The sequence below is a fragment of the Sinocyclocheilus anshuiensis genome, unplaced genomic scaffold (assembly GCF_001515605.1).
Source record: "Sinocyclocheilus anshuiensis isolate Anshui unplaced genomic scaffold, SAMN03320099.WGS_v1.1 scaffold718, whole genome shotgun sequence".
In the NCBI taxonomy this organism is placed as follows: Eukaryota; Metazoa; Chordata; class Actinopteri; order Cypriniformes; family Cyprinidae; genus Sinocyclocheilus; species Sinocyclocheilus anshuiensis.
In genome coordinates this window covers 2,428,989-2,433,864 of record NW_015546102.1, presented here as the reverse complement: position 1 = coordinate 2,433,864, position 4,876 = coordinate 2,428,989, and the positions used below count along the sequence as shown (strand labels likewise).

At 38.2% G+C, this 4,876-nt stretch overlaps 1 pseudogene; it reads right to left on the bottom strand.

Annotated features, from left to right (window-relative positions):
- Positions 1–4,876, bottom strand: part of LOC107700499 (very-long-chain enoyl-CoA reductase-like) — a 14,173-nt pseudogene that overhangs the window by 1,984 nt on the left and 7,313 nt on the right.

Sequence of the window (4,876 nt, the reverse complement as noted above, 5' to 3'; positions counted from 1 at the left end):
CAGCGTAAGCCTGTGTGCCAAAGGCTGTCTAATTCTAAACTTTAAAATACACTTATTTTAGTTATTTCAACTACAAATTTAAATCAAAATGAAAAAAAAATTATGAAAAGGAAATTATACATTTACACACCTAAGGATTATATCAAACGAACAAGTAACTGCGTATGCGTCCTCTACTTGAGTGCTTATGAATAAGTAAGCAGCATTTAATAAACATATAATACGCACTGCTGCTCAATATTTAATTACAGCTACAGATACATGATATTTACATTTGCTACAAGCAGGATACACGAGAAGTGTGTTCAACTAGGACACACAGACAGTTGTCGTGGTGATAAACACTGTAAACAGCAACCGTTCGCGTGTCCGTGCTTAATGAAAAGCATTTTAGGGGGCCATTGGCTTTTGGGGGCCCAAGGTGGTTGCCTACCTTTGCCTAATGGGTAAGTCCGCCTCTGTGATTGGTTAATTGTATTTAATAGATTACAATTTGACACACTATTTTCCTAATTAATGCTGTTCAGTTGCTTTGACACAATCACAATCAATTGTTAAAAGCGCTATATAAATAAAGGTGACTTGACTTGACTTGACTTAAAACATTTGCTGTTGGTTTGTAAACTGAGTTTTCATTACATTTTTACCATTTACTTTATATCCCATGAGGCCACGGGAAAGGATAAGTGAATGACAGTTAAGCGATGCAACACTGTAGGTCACATGATCATATCAACATTGCGGATGTAGTAGCCTACATCCAAATTTTATTCATACCTGTATTCATACTACAAGGAACATAGTTTTTTTTAATGGTGGTGAAGTAAGTTCAAATTTAAATGTAGTACTCAGACAGTATACGATTTCAGATCCACCGTTAAGTTCTCACTGTACCGATATGACATAACACACATGGGCAAATGTATGTATGTAAGCAGTTTTTTGCAAATCCGTCTCAACATCATTAAAATATGAATTATCATTATAAGTTAATCCAATTTGGGTAAAGGTATGGTTTGGAAGATGGACCTTTTTTAATCAAAGATGTTACAGTAGCCTAGGCCTACTTAATGAAGCTTTAAATATTTAATAATATTTAAAATATAATACTAAATAATTAATATTACAGATTTTGACATACATACCAAAAACATTGCCAGTGCAGAGTATATTTGAAGTCTCCCATAGGCTAGAGAAACAGAAGTTAAAATCAGATGTTATTATGAGGCTCACAGACTAATGTAATGTGTGACATAATGAGCACTTACTTGGTGGGGTGAAGAGCGGATGGATGATGTAATATGCCTGCCATGCTGCAAATCCCCAGCAATACAGACAGAGCTACAGAATCACAGTTTTCATTCATGTAAGGATTGTGTCTAATATAATACACAGTCACTGCTCAATATTGAACTCAAACCTCAATTGAATACTTTAGTTTAACTCTATTTAAGCTCGCTCATTTGCATGATTAGAATTCACATGTGCAGGCAATATTTTGAACGACTCTTCCATATGGTCAAAGCATATGTATTCTGAGTGTGTTGAAAGATACTGTAGGGGCATAATTTAAACCAGCAAGAGGATGCTTAATGGAAAGCAGCCAAATATTCCCCCCAAAGCTCCTCAATGCTTCACTGACACCACTGAACTAATGCCAATGTCATAAGCACTTCAGACACATTAGCTAATGTGCCAAAACAGGAAATATTGTGACATTTTCATATGACAAAATACAGACATAACATTACCAGCATGATGGTGCGTAGAGGTAACGTTCTGTCAGAAAAGCGATGGATAAAATAGTTTCCACAAGCCTCTTAATGTAATGAAGAGAGTGGCAACAGCTAGCCAGCTTGTATCAGCAGGGTCAAATATAAACCACAAACGGTTTGCCACACCTTTGGTACATTATTCAATATTAATTTCACATGAGCTGCATTTTTTTAAACTTAAAAATGTGATTCATGCAGTAACATCTAAAGTCAAAAATGCTATTTAAGACCACTGAACCAATCAAAATACATTAGGTTACGCCAACAAAACTGAATGCAATAGTTAGATCACACTGTAAAAAAAAGTCTGTAAAATGTACGGTAAAAAACCAGCAGCTGTGGTTGCTGGAATTTTACCGTAAAAAATACGGTAGCAACATTTTATGTTTTACGGTTTTAACTTAAATTTACAGTTAAATACCGTAATTTCATTAACTGATATAATGTTAATATACCAACCTATTGAAGTACTGAAATCTGTTTTGTAGCTTTGTAATACACTGATAACCACCAAATGCAGGTGGTGATGAGAAAGTCACATGATGAACCAAAGTCCATCACAAGCAGCTTTTAAATAATAACATATATAGAAGGTGCACAGTGTCATTCACACAAACACTAAACACCATCATGGTAACACACTTGAAACTGAAATAATGCAATAAACATTCATTTAACAACATTAGGTGTAACACACAACCCTAATATACAAAACTGATAAGAAAAAAACTAAGAAGAAACAGTTATTTCAACAAAAAAACATCAAATTTGAAATGTAATGCAGGGAATTCTGGGAATGTCATTTTACGGTTATTCACTGTAAATTATACTGTCTTTTTCACTTCCAAAAATGGTATACTACCGTAAAATTACATGTAATGTCCAATACAGTTTTTCACCTTATATAGTAGGGGAATTTACCGTTAACCATTTAACAGGTTTTTTCTTTAGTATTTTTACAGCCTTTTACCGTTAAATTCACGGTCATTTTTTACAGTGCAGGTATTTAAGAAATAGAAATTATTTGTATTAGTGTGTTAAATATTCTGTCCATAAATCATATGAATAAGTTTTTTCACTCTGAACTCACTTGACAACTTTAAATGGACTTCGGGTGAAGTCATACTTGTGCCCGTAGATGTATGGAAGCCGATAGTAGAACAGCAGGTAAATGAAAAGTGTCCCGAGACACTCTGCCAGAAACACCTGCAATCAGCCCCCAATAGAAACACCATTACTGTCATACACACTATATGAGCTGCTATCTAAATGAGCGTGTATCAGATGCTTTCTTTACCATAGTCCAGCCTAACTGTGGGCCGAGGTCCAACCGGTAGATCCTCCAGCACATCATCATCACTGAGGGCCTTTCCCTCTGAGAATCATTCAGCTCAGTCATAATATCAAGACATATCAAAATAAATGCACCTCAGGTAAAATATTCTAAAATAATATTCTTTATAAATAATCTGATATAAACTACTTTTCTTGTTGTTATTGTTAACTAGCTGAAGTTTTCTCACTTATGCCTTCTCCAGTGTGAAATTATGCCTGACATTCTGTCAGGAGAAGTGCAGACGTGCACATATGCACCACAGCTGTTGCAGATCTAAGATTGCAAAATCATCTGGCTACTGTACTAGGCTTTAATTCTTCTAGATTTTTTATTTATTTTACCATCTACTTTGAAGGTTTGGTGGACATTTTTGAACAAACATTTTAGAACTTGCAAAGCAAATACACAGGATGCCCAAAAGAATTAAATAAAACAATGTAAAAATAGAATAACATAAAATAAAATAATAATAATAATAATTGATGAATGGGAAAGTTTACCTGGATGTAGCTTCAGCACCTGTCTTGATGGATAAAACTTGGGGTCTGCAGGGATTTTAAGAATCTTTACAAAAGCTTGTTCATATTATTTTACATATGTAAGCTTCACAGCTCGAATAAGCATATAATTTAGTCTTTGATTGGGCAAAAACAAAAACACTTACACATTTTGTGCAACAATGTCTTGATCTCTGCGATGGTGGTGTTGGGCTCCACCTGAGAAAGTTTAAGAATTGTTCTCAGCTGTAACTCCCAGAAAAGAGGCCTTTGTTTACTCATATGTGACCCTGGACCACAAAAGCAGTCTTAAGGTCGCTAAAGTCTTAAAGTTGCTGGGGTATATTTGTAGCAATAGCCAAAAATACATTGTATGGGTCAAAATTATAGATTTCACTTTTACGCCAAAAATCATTAGGATATTAAGTAAAGATCATGTTCCATGAAGATATTTTGCAAATTTCCTACCGTAAATATATCAAAACATCTCAGTTACTTATGTAACTCTCGTTACCTGAAGGAGGGAACGGAGACGTTACATCAGTCGGGACTGACGAATTGGGATCTCGCCCGAGAGTATGAGCCCAGTATGAGCCAGTCGTCGAGGTAGTTGAGAATGCGAATGCCAGCTTCCCTTAATGGAACAAGGGCTGCCTCCACGACCTTGGTGAAGACACGAGGCGACAGGGATAGCCCGAAGGGGAGGACCTTGTACTGATATGCTCGCCCTTCGAACGCAAAGCGGAGAAACGGCCTGTGTCGAGGGAGAATCGAGACATGAAAGTACACGTCCTTGAGGTCGATCGCTGCGAACAAATCGAAAGGACGGACGCATTGAAAGATGCGTTTCTGCATCAACATCCTGAACGGGAGCTTGTGAAGGGCCCGGTTCAGTATGCGCAGGTCCAGGATCGGTCGTAACCCACCGCCTTCCTTGGGTACGATGAAGTACGGGCTGTAGAAACCCGACCTCATCTCGGCTGGAGGGACCGGCTGTATCGCGTCCTTCGCCAGCAGGACCGCGATCTCTGCACGCAAGACAGGAGCATCTCTGTCCAGCACAGAGGTGAACCGAATGCCACTGAACTTGGGAGGGCGCCGGGCGAATTGAGTCGTATAGCCGAATCTGATGGTTCTCACGAGCCAGCGAGACGGCCTGGGGAGCGCTAGCCAGGCCCCCAGTGACCGAACAAGCGGGACTAGGGAAACCACCTATGTACCCGCAGTGGGGCAGCGAAGTGGAACACAGGGACCCAACCCGGGAGGCC